This window comes from Lissotriton vulgaris, chromosome 2_2 (genome assembly GCF_964263255.1).
Source record: "Lissotriton vulgaris chromosome 2_2, aLisVul1.2, whole genome shotgun sequence".
Taxonomy (NCBI): Eukaryota; Metazoa; Chordata; class Amphibia; order Caudata; family Salamandridae; genus Lissotriton; species Lissotriton vulgaris.
The window spans coordinates 246,396,655-246,415,073 of record NC_141688.1 but is presented as its reverse complement, the minus strand read 5'-3'; positions in this window follow the sequence as shown (position 1 = coordinate 246,415,073).

Here is an 18,419-nt window from a genome sequence, read left to right as displayed (position 1 = left end):
TAAGTTCTACTGAACTTAGTAGTTGTAGATTAAAGGGATTAGCACACCCTGATTACAACTCACTAGCAAGGTACAGTAGGAAAACACTTAGTGTAGTAGGTAAGTGCACCACTTACACCTCACTAGCAGTCATGTCTGACACAGGTGGAGCTTCAGGCTCTGTCCCTGTGACAGTTGACCCTACCAAGGCAACTTCCAGATATGACAACCTTAGCCACAAAGACTTGGGTGCCTTGTGCACTGCAAGGGGGCTAAAGAAGGGCAGAGGCCCTACCATCCCTTCCCTGATAGCCATCCTGGAAAAGGATGACTTAGATAAGGAGAGTCAGGCTCCCTTAGATTTAGGAGATGGAGTGAACCCCCTTGAGCATGAGATAACTCCAGAAGAGGAAGAAGGAGAGGAGGAAGAGGAGGAAGAAGGCTCAGAGGTAGATGAGCCTGCTCAGAGTCAGAGACGTACCCAGGTCCCAGTGGGGAGGATTAGCCAAGCCAACTTGGACCTACTAGGGAATGGAGAGGGCCAACACCTCCCCAGATCCCAAAACCTAATTCTCCCAGGCAACAGAAGGGTGAGATCTCCCTCAGGGGACTCTCATGTTTCTAGTGTCTCAAGAGAATCTCAAAGGGGAATCACTTCCCCCCAGAGGAAAGAGCATAGGGCCAGGATGAGGGCTGTCCAACTCCAGATAGAGAGGGAAGAGATAGCCTTGGCTCAAGCTAAACTTGCTTTAGCAAGAGAACAAAAGTTGAGTGGCTTAGATGCCACTGGTGGCAGCAAAATTACTAAAGAGAAACCCAGGTCCTATGATAGTAGAAACCTGACAAAGATTGTGCCCCCCTACAAGGAAGGGGATGACATCCACAAATGGATGACTGCTCTGGAGAGAGCCTGCATGGTACAGCAGGTTCCTGAGGAACAGTGGGCAGCATTCTTATGGTACTCCTTTTCAGAGAAAGGGAGAGATAGGCTCCTCACTGGCAGACATGAGGATGCCAAGAATTACAAAGTCCTGAAGAGTGTTCTAATAGATGGGTTTGGCTTAACCACTGAACAGTACAGGTTAAAGTTCAGAGATACCCAGAAGACACAGACTCAGGACTGGACTGATTTTGTTGATTGTGCAACTAAGGCTCTGGAGGGTTGGCTAAATGGCAGCAAAGTACATGACTTCACAGGATTGTATAATTTGATTATGAGGGATCAGATCCTAAGTAATCGTCAGAACCAGCTCTTACACCAGCACCTGGTGGACTCAGATTTGACCTCTCCCCAAGAATTGGGAAAGAGGGCGGATAAATGGGTCAGAACCAGGATTAGGCCTAAGAATCAGGACAGTAACCAGAAGAAGGAGTCTACCAAGCTTCAAGATAAGGGTGGGGATAAAAGTAAAGAAAAGACCTCCCCAGGGCCCCAAAACTCCAAGAATGGGGGTGGGTCCCAAGACACTTCATCAACTGAGAAAAAGCCTTATTGTCATGCCTGTAAACAGGTTGGGCATTACAAAACAGACAGCTGTTGTCCCAAGAATGCCAATAAAGAGAATATACCTCCAAAGCCAGCTCCAGCACCTCCTGTTACTGTCAGCAGTAATCCCCCAGGAAGTGGGAGCACACCCAGGAATCTGGGTGGGTTTACTTTTGTAGCCCAGGTGGACCCTGGCCTATCAAGGCCCTGATCCCCCAATGATCTTGTTTATGAGACTGGCATGGGGTTTGCCAACTTCTCTGATTGCCCAAATACCTTGAGCAAATATAGACAAGAACCCATCATCAATGGTTTGAAAGTTGAAGCCTTTAGAGACACAGGGGCTAGCATCACCATGGTCGCTAACTGTATAGTCCCCTCTAAGCAACTTTTACCAGGTGCCACATACCAGGTAACAAACATTGATGGCATCCAGACAAATCATCCCATGGCAGTAGTAAGTCTCAGCTGGGGAGGTGTCATTGGCCCAAAGAGAGTGGCAGTGCCACCAAACTTGCCTGTAGACTGTCTACTGGGTAATGATTTAGAAATCTCAGCCTGGGCTGAGGTTGAACAGGAAATCCATTCTAGAATGGTAAACTCCAATGGAAAGGTTAGTGGGGCTGTAATGCCTACAGCCCCAACCCAAGATGTCCTTCCTGAAAAGGTTGGTAGGGCTGAGCAACTCTCTGCCCCATCTTTAAAAGAAGCTCTTCCAAAACAGAATAGCAAAGCTGTTATGATAACAGCATAAACCAAACTGAGTCTCCTCCTGAAAAGGGTGGGGCTGTGATGGCCACAGCCCAAACTCAAACAGATACGGTTGTTGTGAAGCCTGAAATGATGGATCACTCCACCCAAACTGAGAGCATGGAGGGGGAAGAGAAATCTTACCCTCAGCAGACATTAGGACAGGATCAGCCTCCTCAGGGAACTGATCTTACCCCTATTGAAGGAACTGCCCCAGAGGGTGTTAGGCCTGGCCTGACAGAGCCTCTGGTGGCAGTGGACCCTTCTCAGGTGGGACCCAGTCTGGAGCAGGTGACCTGCCCCTCTCTACCTTGCCTTAGTCAGCCCAGGGCTGCAGAGGACAAGAAGGACAGTGAGACCCAGATGGTCCCCTGTCAAATAAAGCACCCCCATCAACAGATTAGGGGCACCAAAACTAGTAGCCCTAGTAAGGTGAAAACTTTAAAAACTCCTGAGGGAGCCCCTTTAAAAGTAGTTAGGGACCTCCCACAGATGGATTCTGTTGGGCACAGCCAAACCTGGGACCCAAAGGGCCCAAACCTGAACTGTCCCTCCAGCAAGCCAAACAGAGGGACCCAGCCTCCAGCTTTAGGTAGCCAGAGGTTGACCCTGAGAGCTCAGTGCAACTCAGTTGAAGGAAGAAAGGCACACATGGTGGAAGATGATTGGAGGAAGTTGAGCCCAAAATGAGTGGATCCTCACTTCAATACTCCATATCCAAACCAGCCTTTAACTTTGCATAAACACACCCAAGGTAGTGATTCCCTATGGTGGAGACCCTCTAATACCGCTAGGGTGAGGAACTGCTTAGTGGACCATGAGACAGGGGGTACCCATGCTAGTGCAGGTACTTCCTTATATGGCCACTCAGGCAATAAAGGCTTACCTGGACAAGGATAGCCTTATCTCCTTTCGTTTGAGCGGGGTGGGGGGTTGTGTAGGAAGGTGGCTACCTGACTATGGTTACCCCAGATTTTTATTGCCTGTGTTTAGCTGGTTTTCGACTTAGTTGGCCTGGTTCCCTGCTAATCAGGGCCCCAGGCTATCTGCTCTCTCTGTAAAATGGATTCCATGTACCCTAGGTGCATAACTAAATTGGCTTGGGTCACCTTATCAGCCCCTGTATAGTGCACTATAGGTGCCCAGGGCATAGGTGCCACCCAAGGCCTACCAGGGGCTGCAGCATCTCTTTTGCCACCCCTGGCTGGCTATCCAAAATTGACACAACTGGCTGATCACTCAGCTGGGGCAAGGTGGTGTAGTCACCCCTTGCTTAGATATAGTATGCCTATATCTAAACCTATATGAACACATATAAACCTGTGAGTCACTCCTATGGAAGGCCTTATCAATCCTGGAGGCAGAGTGCGTGGTTTGATGTGAGATGGAGCTCTGGCATGAGCTGAGCCTGTCTGCAGCTGTCGGGAACAACTCCCTAAGCTGTTCCGGGATAATGCCGTACCATATACTATTAAGTGCCTTATTATCCTCGCGTTTATATAGCAGCTTTGGTTTGGCTTTATCAAAACATGTCGTGTAAGGTGTCATACGAATTGGAATACTACCCCCTCGCCAGTTCTGCCGACGGGGGTAGCATTCCACCCTTCTAGAAGGAGAAGACATGTTACTTTACTGAAACGCGATTGATTTTAAAAGAGCCTCAGATCCACAAAATGGATGCCTCTACCACAGACACAGGTCTGGCCTCCTGCTGCTGACCGAAACTCAGCAGATGGTGGCCTGGACAAAGGGTTTCCTGTCGCAGGGCGGTGTTACACCACCCCAGACAAGAGATAGTGGATTGTAGCAGGGAGGTTTCAAAGAAACCAGACACTGCCTGGGGAGCACAAGGCTGCCCCTTGCATAATCCGGCCAAACCGGTTCTGGGGCACACCAGCCCCAGTCCCAGCGCGGCCTGGATCAAAGGAAAGGGGTGTATCCACCCCCTTCCTGGGTCCCACCCATAGGAGGGGACCTTGCAGGTAATCCAGCCCACCAGATTCGAATAAGAGTGGGAGCAGTGCCAATGCAACTCAGATTATCCTGAAGAAACATAAGAAACGAAACTGTGGACCCTCCGACATCCTAATCAACGTAGAAGACTGAAGAATCTCCCTTGTGGTCAAGGAGTGACCACCCTGTGCAAACAGGCACCATCCAGAACCTCGACCCTTGCTGTGTTGCAGTTCCCGCCGGAACTCGAGCAATAGAGATCGAGGAGATCAAGCTTGCCTGCCTTCCTCCAGCCCGATCCACAGTCCCTGCAAAGCTGAGACCTGTGGAGGTGACCGGAAGCATGGGGCATGCCATCTTGAAAAGGACACGAGACGCTGACCGTGCAGCCCACGAGTAACCCTCGAAGCTGTACACCGAGGTTTGAGAAGCCCCAACCCTGAGCTGCTCTTGCACCGAAGCTCACCCCTCCACACTCGGCGAGTGCTGCGTGGGGCCCTTCTGCTTGTGTTGGCTCGACGCGTTGGCCCGGTCACTTGCCAGCTGGCTTGGGGCCCCTGTGCCAACGAAAACCTTAAACCGACCTGCTTTCTGGTTGCTCCAGATTTGCACCAGCTACTGTGAAAAGGAGCCCCCGCTCTGACCCTCCTGGTCTTAGTGAGAAGCAATCTCCCGGTTCCGCGTGGATTGCTTTTGCCAAGTGCTGTTTGCTCCAATCTTGAAGCCGACGGCGCTGACGGTGAGAGCCTGCGTGGGACAGATCGTGACCTGCTCCTGGACATCGCAGATGCCCCAGAGCCCACGTGACAGCGGAGAGAAGCCTCTCGACAACCATCTGATTGCGCCCGACATTGTCTTGTTCCGTCCTGGTTCCACCCTGGTCACTGCTGAATGACCCAGACTCTGTCCCCTCTGCTTTCAGATACTTCTCGACCGCGATCCACCCTTGGATCACACCGGACACTTCTGCTTCCCAACGCCTGCAGCATCTTCAGCTCCAAGCACCAAGAGCCTGCCTGTCAAAACCCGACGCCACTTCGACCCTATGCACCCGCTCCCTGTGGGTGAGGTAACATTGCAACGCCGGTGTGCCCACATTGGTACACACCTCTAGGGTCTGTGTCTTAAGTTTTGTTCCTCTAGGTTCAGCGGAAGTATCTTTAAACTAACTTTGTGTAACTTTTACATTGCATTGGTACAAGCCGCACTTTACGTGCTGCACCCGAATCCCGCAGGCTTTTCCCGACTTCAGCATTGCTAGTCCAGACTGCTCCTAGCGATTCCCTAGGCCCTAGGCCTAACCACTGTTCGATTGGTATCCCTTATACCACTTTTTTAATATATGGTTTGATTGGCCACCCGCCCTCATCCATAATTGTGCTACTTTGTATAATATACTGTGCTTTTGATTTTACGCTTGTGCCCCTTTGCTCATAAAGAGTACTGGGGATTAATTTAGACATAAACACATATATTTTTATAATATATACTTGTGTGGTGTCCTTTCATTTGGTATTACAGGATTGTGTGTGGTAAAACAGCTTGCTTAACACGACCTCTTAAGTTAAGCCTTTAAGAGTGCTTAGTCCATGCTACCCCTAGGATAGCTTGTCTAACAAGGTTGACTTACAACCAGACACCATAAGGGATTGTTTGGACTGATACAAGGTGGTTCCAGAATTGGAAACATCATGTATCAGGCCAACTTCTCACATTCAATCAATCAATCATTTGTAAAGCCCACTACTCACCTGTGAGATTCTCAAGGAGCTGAGGGGGAGGGGGTGCAGCTACTGCAGGAACAGCCAGGTCTTGAGGAGTCTCCTGAAGGTCAGCACGTCTTCGGTCTGCCGTAGGTAGGCGGGGAGGATGTTCCATGTCTTGGCGGCTAGGTGGGAGAATGATCTGCTACCGGTGGTCTTTCGGTGGATGCGTGGGACGGTGGCGAGGACGAGGTCGGTGGAGTGAAGCTAGCGGTTTCGGGTGTAGAATTATAGTTGTTAGTTAAGGTATGTTGGTCCGGTGTTGTGGAGTGCTTTGTGGGCGTGGGTAAGGAGCTTGAAGGTGTTCCTCTTGTTGACCAGGAGCCAGTGCAGGTATCTCAGGTGGGTGGTTATGTGGCTGTGGTGAGGGAGTTCGAGGATGAGGCGTGCGGAGGCGAGTTGTATGCGTTGGAGTCTGTTCTGGAGTGTGGCAGTGGTTCCTGCGTAGAGGGTATTGCCGTAATCGGGCCTGCTGCTGCTGATGAGTGCCTGGGTGACAGTCCTTCTGGTTTCAGTAGGGATCCATCTGTAGACCTTTCCGAGAATGCGGAGGCTGTTGAAGCAGGAGGAGGAGAAGATGGCATTAATTTGCCGGGTCATAGAGAGCATGGAGTCCATGATGAAGCTCAGGTTGCGTGGTTGGTTAGTGGGTGTCGGGGCAGCTTCCAGCGTGGCCGGCCACCAGGAGTCGTCCCATATGTAGGGGGTGGACCCGAGGATGAGGACCTTTGTCTTGTCTGAGTTCAGCTTTAGCCGCTAGTCTTCATCCATTCTGCGACGGCTTTCATACCCTCATGGAGGCTGGATTTGGCGTTTACCGGGTACATGGTGAAGGAGAAGATCAGCTAGGTATCGTTGGCGTAGGAGACGATGCTGAGGTGGTGTGCTCGGACGGTGTTGGCGAGCGGTGCCATGTAGATGTTGAAAAGGGTCGGCTGAGGGATGATCCTTGGGGTACGCCATAGGTGATCATGGTGGCTTCGGATCAGAAGGGGGGAGGCGGACTCTCTGGGTTCTGCTGGTGAGGGAAGAGGTGATCCAGTCCAGGGTTTTGTCTTGGATCCCTGAGTCACGGAGGCGTCAGCGCAGGGTGTGGTGGCAGACAGTGTCGAAGGCGGGAGGCAGGTCCTGGAGGATGGGGACTGCAGTTTTGCCATTGTCCAGTATGGTTCTGATGTCGTCAGTGGCAGCAATGAGGGTGTCGTAGCTGCTGTGGATGTCTGTGATCTTGTGGTGGTAGTAGGTGCCCAGGGAGTCGCAGAGTTCGTGTGACGGTGTGATGTCTTAGGAGCTGGAGCTGGGGGAGGTGAGTTCTTTCACGATGTCGTAGAGCTATTTGCTGTAGTGGCCGTTGTTGTTTATGAGTTCCTAGAAGGCGGTTCTTTTGGCGGACCGGATGAGTTGTGTCTGGTCGTTGCACCACTGCTTCTGTAGTTTTTGGCAGGTGTGCTTGGAGATCTGGAGGTCTGGGCTGAACCAGATGGCTCTCGTGTTGGTGTGCTTGTTGGAGGGGTAGGGTGTTTGCGCAGTCGTCAATCCATTCTCTGAAGTTGTGGGCTGCTGCGTCGGTCTCAGAGGGCTTGGGTGGAGGGGTACGAGTGCGACGGCGTGTTTGTGGACTGAGCGGGTGTTGAGTAGTATGAAGCTGAGTTTGTTGTGGTCGGCGGTGGTGTGATGGGCCGGGCATGCAGGTGTGCACTGGATGGTGTATTTGCAGTTTCGGCAGGTGAAGGGACCGTGGGTGAGCTTCGGGGTGGCTTGAAGCAGGTGGAGGGTCGGCCGGCGTTGAGTGCATGGAGAGTGTTGGAATCATAGCGGAATCGGGTGTCTTAGCACTCGCGGTGGCCAGGAGGTCTGGCACTAGGCGCGGTCCAGGCACGGACGGGCGCTGACGGGCTACCTTAGGTACGCCTTTGGCATGCTAGCGGCGCGACTGCGCATCGGTCGCCATTATGTAGGGGAGGGGGCGGGAGTAGAGGTGGATGCGGGAGTGGGGCTGGGTCAGGGGGCGGGGCGTGTGGGAACAGGATTGGAGGAAAATGCGGGAAGCGCTAAGGCACTAACAACAGTATAGCCAAAGTAATGGCCCTGAATGTGAAAACGCAAGGCACACAATTATAAACCCAAGAACACAAGACCTAAGGCGCTGACAACAGTAAGCTAAAAGTAATGCCCTAGCATGTGAAACCCGCAATGCACACAAAATGCAATCCCAATAACACAAGACCTGAGGCAGAGTCGGGTGCAAGGCTCGAACTCTGCTCGAGAGGGACTGTGGGTGAGCAATCAGCTGGTGGAGCTGTCGGGGAGAGTGCTGCCTGGTGCACTAACGAATAAATAAAAGGTATTCTCCATTCTATGGATTTTCTAAATCTTTGATTCCCATTTTCAATTGAATCCATTCACAATGACAGCTCCTATTGTGACAGGGGTCAATTGCAGGTCAGCAGTCACACAGCATCTCAAAGCTCGGGGTGTCCCCAATAAAAGGTTGGGCAGTTACTTTTCTAATGGCAGTGCACTCAGCATACCTTTGAAACATTTTACTCATTGCTGGAGAAAGAGCCTACTTATGCTGCCTCAGGCAGTCTCAAGAATATACAGCAGTTGACACGCTGCACACTATAGGTCTTACCAAGGTCTGGAAATCCCTTCAAATGATCAAGAACAGTAGAATTGGTTTGTTGAGCAGTTGTCTGCTGTGTCTGCTTGGGACCTCTAAGCAATGTAGGGGCTACATGGGCGGTTTTGGCTGGCTACACTCCTGGCCCTTGCCTCGGCACTTTAACAAATGGGGAGGTGGTAGGGGTGTAAAGTAAACAGTTGCCTTATACAAGAGATTCGAATAGTTTATACAATGCACGTTGAGCTCAAAACTGTTGTCATAGCATCATCTGCCGCTCCCTACAGGTACCGACTATTAGTCCACAGACTATGAACACTATCATGGGAAAAGCACTCATGAGGCGCAATGAAATAGCTTTCTGAATTACTCATAAGACCAATCAGTAAAAAGCAGTGTTTCCATACACTACCCCAAAGACAAACACAGACTACTGACTAGGTGTCTCCCTCTTGAAATGATCCCTCTCATAGAGGATTGTAACACCTGAGGAAGAATCAAAGCATGCATGAACGCCAGTACGCATGTTATGTCATCATTGGCAGCCCTCCCTCATGTACTAAGACTGGTACAAAATGAATACACAGCTGCACCACCTCTGGACTTTAAGATAATGGGGAAATTCTCTACAGTGTCCTCTATAAACCTAAGCAATATTAAGGGATTGGATTCAGTTCAGGCTATACATCAGAGTCTGAAAGTAGTTCCAGTTCAAGATCGTGAAAAGGATCTACCAAAATAATCACAGATACTTGACCCATTCGGCCACACTTAAAAACTAAAAATGAAACTGAGGGTTCAGCCAAAGAGACATCTGCAATGAAATGAAAGAAGAAGCAGAAAGAATGAGGCGACTAGATCATAGAAACAGTTTTTAAAGTTATAGACAATGGAATGCACAGACTTCCTAAAAGAGTGTAGTGATTACATCACATGCTGTCCTAAGCCTTACTCCTCTTGAAAGGAGACCTGAATTTATTACAGTAAAGGCTCAGTTAAAAGCAATTATACAGCTAGATTTGGCATTACAAACACTTAGATCATGTATTGTACCTTTGCAACTTCTCAATGAAACAGCCCTGTTTGTACCATATAATTTGCTTCTCACACTAAGAACAATGGCCAAGAAAGAACCTACTCTGTTAAACGTAGAACAAGTTGAAGATACAGCATTTACAGTCAGTGACACTCCACCTAGCACCTGGTTAATACACAGTAATGTTTAATTGCCTATTACAGCCTTTCCTTTCATGACTGTTAAAAATATAAATCCACTGGCTGGTATGAAACCAGGCACACTTCACAATTGTTCCATTTATGAAAATGTTCTGTTCACCCATCTGTTTAAATGATCATGAAGACTACCCTGTGTATATCAGTACAGGACATTGTAGACATCACTTCGGACACTACCTTCTGTGTGACACCATTTCATTTCACAGACTGTGTAGGGCTAGGATGCCAGGGTTAAGTTTTGTTATTTCTGTTTACCCCATTGTTTTTGTTCCCGCACATCATGAACTTCTGAATGACCGTTCTCATTTCTTGAGAACAAATGCTACTTGCTGTGGGTAGGAAACCACACCTGATAACTGTTTCAGAAACTATACAGTGCTATGGAAGGACCTTGTATCCCCTGCCTCACAATAACATTAGGAACATCCCTTGGCCTAGTATATTTATGAAATCTATGCATTTTGATGATTTAAACAAACTATTGACTGTTCTGTTACAAAAAATAGTCCCTTTAACGTCAACGGTTGAAGTTTATAATCTGCAGAGAGCCAAAACTGCTAGAGAAATTCAGAGGTTGTTACACGCACAATAACCAACACATTTTGCAGATATTGTACAAAATATATTTAATTTGTCTGTGACAACCAATGTTGTGCATCTTTTTAAAAACATTTGATCTGGTCTGGTGACAGGATGTAAAGCAGTATTTGGACTAATTCCGTAATTTTTTTTACCCTCTGTTCCAGCCTGTGGTATCATCATTTTTCTCCTGGTCCAACAAGGACATCAACAACATAGGGGCCGATTCCAATGCAGTAGGAAACGGCTCTGACCCTCGGTCGGAGCCATTCCGACCGCATTGGAATGTCCAATTCGGATTCCTTTCCGACCGACCCATTTTCATGGTGCAGGGATTTTTTAACGTGTACATTTCCTATTGCAGCATGCGCTGCAGCACACAGCACAAGCCGTCATGCAAAATATACACTTTGAGGCTGCGGAAAGGTGGTTGCATTGTAATAAGGGCAGTGGGACCGCCAACTCTTGTTGGGCGGTCCAGCTTCTGCTACGGTGCCAGTGGGACAGGTGTCGTAATGATACCCTTACTTTTTAATTCATAATATTTGTTTAATTGATAATTAATTATGATAATAGTGCAAATGCATTTTTGGGTGGATTTTAGATGTGGGTTGTCGCTTTTATAGCAGTATAGGGTTGGAAATAAATACATTCTAAGTAATTAATACTAATTTTTTTATTTGATATTAATTATCAAATTGAAAATGATTTATGTTAATTGCGTGCATAATTTTCTGTTTAATTTTATGCATGTGGTATGTTTTTTGTGGGGGTGTATTCTATTTTTAAAAAAAAGATTTTTATTGATCATCATCAGTACTTAATTTCATCATTTCATTGTTACACAGAGTGAGTACTTTCAGTCAAACCTTCTTGATAAAGGAAAATAAACAGAGGAAGAAACATAGGGGAAACGAGGGATCAATATTTACAACATTAAATGAAAATTACTAAACAATCTGAAGCCTCTTGACCAACAATTACATTCCATGCTCCTAATACAACATTTACTTCCTTCCATCCTCTCTTTCCATTCTGCCATTGGAGACCAGGTGCATTTCCCCAGTTGTTTAACTTTTTGACCCTTTTTATCATATAGTGCTTTATCATAGTAATATATAGCTAATAGTCGTGAAATCCATTGTTGAAATGATGGAAGGTTTGGATCTTTCCATAAACCAGCTATGCATATCCTGCTTATCGCCATCGCTAAAAAAATAAATTCTTGATAATCTAGAGATACACCCTCTTTTACTACGCCCAATACCATTGCTTCATTGGTTAAACTAACTGAAATCCATAACGTTCTGTTCAAAAATTGTTCTAGTGTTTTTTGAATGGGTCCAAGTTTGGACAGGAGGCAAACATGTGTATTGTGTCCACTTCGGTACTTTGGCATTGTGGGCATATTGCATCGTGGGGATCCCAGATTGGGTCCAAGGGTACACTTGTCTGTCCCTAGTATATGGTAACCATGTTCCAAGGGCATAGCTACCCCAGAGGTCTCCCGTGGGCTGAAGCATGTATTATGCCACCCATCAGAAACCACACAAAATGGATCTACAGGCCTTCCATTCTAGCCTGTGTAAGTTGGTGCTTGTACCACTTATTTAAGATATCCGTTTACTATATCTTGGGATTACTGCACTTAAAATCAATAGGTCACCCTCTAGCAGGCCTTTGCCCTCCTGAAGGCAGAGTGGTGGTGAGCCTCAGCAAGGCCTACCAGTGCAAGGTATTTGCCCTTCTCTGCACAGAGTGCGCAGACCAATAGGAAGAAGATGGCGCAGAAACTGGAATAGAAAATACAGAGTTTATTAAACCTCATGAGGTGGAACTACATTCACACAACACCCTTCTGTAATGTATGAAGTAGCACCCTGAATGGAAGGAGCTTGGTCTTTTTAAACCTACACAGGGGCTCAAATGAAGGCAGTACAAGTACAAAATGCTGGTTTTAGGTACATATAAGGTCATACGGAAAATGCACAGTCAACAAGTGGGAAGAGCTAACAGTTGCTATGTCTGGTGAACACATCCTGACAGTTACAGACTAACAGCAGCTGCATGGACAGCTGCAAGCTCAACTGAGCATGTGCAAAGTTGGAAGATGCTAAATATATTTCGTCTCTAGGCAGATTTCAAGAGCAGTTAACAGAAAGGTAGGACAGAGCACATGGCGAGCACATGGTAGAAAATGGCAAACAAAATGGCTGACAGAATTACAAAATGGATTCCACAAAACGGACAGGATAGTCTCTAAATACATGATGGCTTCTGCTAATGCTAACCTAATCGCTGCCAAATTACAACAGATGACCCTTTTAGCATTAGCTGAAGACATTCGATTATCTGGGGTAATCTAGATATGCATCCTGTACTTTAATGCTCATAATGTCAATCATCTCTTTATTTAGCATGTGTTGTGCTTTCATTTCTGCAATATTTCTCTTGGCAGGTGTACAAGCAGTGATGCACATGGAGCAAAGCATAGGACCACATTGTATACAAGTACATTATGTAAATAATATCGCCAACAGTATACCTAAATTAGTCAGAAGTTTCCAGCCCCAAGTAGCAAATAGTGTCCAGAACCAGGTCGAAAAGGTCCATGTACCAGTCTCTGGGTGAATCTCTGCAGCAATCTTATGCAGTTTTGATATTGCGTTGTATACTGAAGGTGAGTGATCTGATATAAATACACAGCAACTGCTACCGATGATGCAACATGCACCACCTCGATCAGCCAAATTCACATCAAGCACCATTCTGTTTTGGAGTGCTACAATCCTTGCAATTTGTAGTTCTTCTGTAATGTTCCCTAGTGCCATAGCTGTTTGATTGGTGATAGCTTCCACAACACAAATGAAGCACTTTATTTTTCTGCTATTCAATGCAGCACCCACAAAGAAGAACAATCCTAAGTTAAAATAGACATATTGTTGTAGAGTAGTGTCAGTTTTATCGACTTCGTCCATACTTATTGTTCTCTAATTTTGGTTCTTAGAGATGTCATTATAAAGTTTATAGTCTCTGTGATAAGATGCAGGTGCCAGAAACACAGCGGGCAATAGAAAGGATACATAGCACACGCCAGATCACCCAACAGATAGTTGATTAAATCCCTTATTTCCGCTCACAAAATAAATATTATGTGAGGCTGTAAAACTGCAGTTATTAGCACCTTCAATGGGCAGAACTACTGTACACTCACTCCTTCCTATTGGAATTCTCCCAACACTACTAATACACAAATCGTCACAGAAATTACAAAAGGTCCATTGTTTTTGATATTTCTCATTCCCATTTAGTCCCTTTAGTTTGAGGATAACCATCTTTATCTTGATAGCATACTTTTTTCAGACGAAAGTTAACCCCACCTACTGAAGGCTTTCTGGAAGCTTGACATAAACCATTATGGGAAAACAGCAGAGGAATAAAAGGTGTTCCTCGATTTTTTTGGTGAGCAGGTGTCATCCTGCACACCCAATAGTTGGTAGTATTCAAAAGCAGCACTCTCTCTGGTCCTCGCCACCTCAGCTCCAAGCGGTTCGATCTGTCGAAGACCTTGACCATCACGTGGTCGCCAGGACAGAGTTCATGAGCCTCATCCGTAGACATGTCAGAAAGAGCTTCTCGTACCTGTTGATGAATAGAGATCAAACTGTTGGTTAATTGTGCCAAATAATCATTCATCAGAACACATGGAACATCGTGTATGGGGGGTGGCTTAGGAACTCCGCAAATGGTCATTGGTCTCCCAAAGACCACTTCATATGGGGTAAGGCCAGATCGTGAATGTGGCACCGATCTTATGGACAACAATGCCAAGGGTAGTGCATCTGGCCACTTCAAAGACGTGGAGGCCAGTATTTTCGCCAATTTCAATTTCAAAGTAGCGTTGTAACTCCCCCTAATCTTGCTGATTGCGGGTAGAAGACTCCATGGAATTTCTGCTTGATCCCTAATCCTTTCAGGACATGCTCATCAACTTACCCAATAAAATGAGGTCCGTTGTCACTCCACAAAAGTTTACAAACACCCTATCTAGGGAAAAACTCCTTTAGAAGTAGCTTTGCTGTGGTGAGAGCAGTATTATCCTTTGTATGGTATGCCTCTATCCATTTACTGAAGACACATACCACCACTAGGACATATTTCAGATTATTGCAGCGTTCAAGTTGGATGTAATCCATCTGCAAAACTTCAAAAGGTGCGGTTGGTGTAGCAAACCCTCCTGTAGGAGTTCGTGTCCCTTTGCCAGGATTATACTGCTAACAGATCAAACAAGACTATACTACTCTTTTAGCTGTGCTGGCAATTTCATGATGCTCCCAAATTTGCGTAAGCAATTTAGTTATTGCTAGAGCTCCAACATGTGCCAGCCCATGTGCCATTTGAACCATAGCTTTTAAATAGGCTGCAGGCAATTTCCATTCATCCATGTCTTTGTTGCGCCAACAACCCTCATCGTCCAATATTCCTTCTTTAGCCCATTGCTCAAGTTCTGCTACAGAAACAGTTCTCTGTACATCTAACACTTCCTGTCTAGCATCATGCAATCGATCAGCTTGAGACTTCACTACTTACATGGAAGTAGTGCTTCATTGCATTGCAGTCTCACGAGCTACGCGATCAGCAAAAGCATTACCTTGTCCTTTCTTGTCAGTCACTTTCTTGTGTGACCACCTCCCAGGCAGGATTTAGTGTATAGGGACAGGGTGGGTGCACTTGCCAACACCTGAAAGTCTGCTTGAGTCCAGTTCAAACCAGTTCTGGGAGCTGTTGGCTGCTGCTCTAGCGTGAAACTGGACAAAGGACATGGAAGTAACCTTCCCCTCTGTCCAGACCATCCCCTGGGCGGGTCTACTGAATCTTCCAAACCCTTTCCCTAGGGTAATTAAGGGCTTTCCTGGGTCTAGGTCCCTAGAGTCGTCTTGGGATAAGATATGGAACTGACTCCACTGCATTTCTACAGTCTGGGCACTCTGGACTTTGCTAGACTACATTTGTACCTGACTTAATCTCCCTTTCAATCTGTTCACTCGTCTGTGCCTGTGCACCATACAGGATCCATGCAGGACTTGTGGAGCATTAAAGACACTTGAAGAATCTCCCTTGAAGTGCCGGAGTCCCTTCCCTGCATTCGCAGACATCTCAACACTGCTGACCGGTCTACTGATCCTGAACTCCTGTGGACTCGGAAGAGTTCAACAACACAGGGTGTAGTTACCTACATTTGCTGAGGCCCAAGCTGTCCTCTCACTGAGTTTGAGGCCAGAATCTCTCACGGTGGATGCATTAACTGAACCTCTGTGCACCGCGTACTTTTGCAAGTGCAACTGCTTTTTGGCAACTTTGAAACAAGTGCATTGGGCTCCCAGTAGCCCCAACCTCCAGAAACTTCTTCTACCAAGATCTTCTGCCACATCGCCTCGTGGGCCCCACGGCCTGCTCCTTTGGGGAGCTGCTTGAGGTCCTCTAGCGACTCCAGCCTGTGGATCCATTTGAGGTTAACCTTTGGTTCTCTTTGGCTCCCCTGATTGCCTGTGGCCCGCCCTGACTCGTCTGCTTATATTTAGTGCCCTGGACCTTGCTGGTTCTAACCTTGCACCTACTTGACTTCCTCCGTGGGCAGCATTTGCCAAGGCTAGTTGGTGCTCCCGCTGGACACCAACTCCTCAGCACTCGACATCCTTTGTGGGGCAGCTCATATCATGGTCTTTCTCAGTAACGCCTGGTCCTCCCAGCTGCAGCGTCAAGGTCATCAAAATCTTTTCTGAAGCACCTGATATCGGAGGGCATTCGTCTTCTCCAGGTCACTCCTGAGAGACATAGACTCTGCCCCTCTGCTTTCCGGTACTCCTTTTCAGGAATCCACATTTGGATCCTTTCTCCTCTTCCAGTGGCGGCACTTTCCTGAAGTCCTCAATTGGGTTTGACGGCGGTTTCTGACACCACTTCAAACGTATGCACCCGGCTACCATGGTGTAGGTAATGTGAGTTCTAGGGTGTCCACGGGTGGGGTGGCTCTCCAACCTTCTGTATTCCACTGGGTTTCTTCAGGGTCCACTGGGAAGCGTCCTTAATTTGTAAAAATCTAACCGCGACTTGCACATAGACATGTACGGAGCACGCGTTTGTGTTCCCACACTGCACACGCTCTCTGTGGGGTCCCTATTTACTTACCTTGGGTAGTTCTGTGGGTCCCCAGCAAGTCATTTCCTCTTGACATCGTCGTGACTTGACTTGAGTCGTGGTTCTTATTCCATTTTCTTAGTATATGGTTTGGTCCCCCCGAGGCTAATGTGTATTTCCTGCTATTTATAAGTATTGTGTGCATTGTGTTTATCTCCTTGTAGGAGATACTTGGACATTCTAGAGAGTATTATATAATAAATACACATATTTATAAATACTTTTTGTGTTTTTTTTCACTTGATCTATACTATAAGATTGCATTCTGGTAAAACAAGCTGCTTTACACTCCTTATGAACTAAGCATGATTGGTGCTCTCCACAGCTGCCACTTAGAGAGCCTTCTGAGGTTGTCTAAGACCTCTTAAATCACCATAAGGGTTGTCTGGACAGGTGCAAGGAGCCCTGTTACATTAGTGGACATCATGTATCAGGCCAGCCTATCACACACAATTACCATAATTCATTGTCATTTGATTAACTAATATTAACAACTAATTATAATTATATAAAAATGAATTACTTTCCACCCGTTTACCCCTAAGTATAAACCTCACAACCGCCACCTAAAATATATTACACAATTGCCATAATTGTCAATTAATTAATTATTTATTTAATGTTAATTAACAATTGTTTATTAATTAATTAAAAATAAATTACTACCCACCCTTTACCCCTATAAATCCGACAGCCTTCACCTATATTTACTCCCAAAAATTAAAAACACAATTAACATTATAAAGTCTCAATTACATAATATTAAGAAATAATTATATTAATTACTTCCTATCCCATTCCCCTATAAACCCACAACCCACTATGTAACTAAAAAATGTAAAATGTAATTAAAACAAACTTAGTACTGCTCGTAGCTGTACTGAGAGACCGTGACTCTGCTTTTCAACCTTCCTGCCCGCCTGCTGAAGCGTGTGGAGAGGCGAACTTCATTTTAAGGAGTGTGAGAGGCTGCTGCAACAGGGGCTGGGACTGCGAGACCCAGGGTTCTGCGCAGGATCACCGTAGCGCACCTGGAGTCTCTTCCCGCCCCTGCTCCTCCCTGATTGCCTGGCCTGCCCTTTAAACAGCTCGCGGCCCCCGCTTCGCGGGAGCCGCTCGTAGCTGTACTGAGAGACCGTGACTCTGCTTTTCAACCTTCCTGCCCACCTGCTGAAGCGTGTGGAGAGGCGAACTTCATTTTAGGGAGTGTGAGAGGCTGCTGCAACAGGGGCTGGGACTGCGAGACCCAGGGTTCCGCGCAGGATCACCGTAGCGCACCTGGAGTCTCTTCCCGCCCCCTGCTCCTCCTACAAAAACGTACCATTGACGCACAGCGGGACGCGTGTGCGGGACGCCGGACGAAGCCCGGACTAAGGGCGGACAGTCTTAGACAGTCCGAGACAGGCTGAGACTGGACTGGGCACGCCATACTGCCCTGCTGAACCTGATTTGCCTGGTTGCAGTAATACTATCTACCCCTGAATATAATTTCATCCTGGTTATACTTGTATTGTATTTTGTGTGCCCTTTCATATTTCCTGAAAGCTAAATTTTTATTAGTACAAACGAGGATGCCAAAAAAGATTCCAGTGGCGGGGGGTAATACTATGGACAATTATATGGTACATGTAGTGTCAAAGATTAATAATGAAAGGAGACAATCCTTAGGCCTAAGTCAATCCCCCAATCTATCCCCCCTAAGTCCACCACCAAACTCACCGTGGATAGATATACCATCTCAGGATGAGGGAAGTGTAATTCCAGATACTGATACACACGATAATGGGACTTTAAACCAGAGTGTTCATATAGTACATATACAAGACTCAGCCCAGGATAATGACTCTGATTC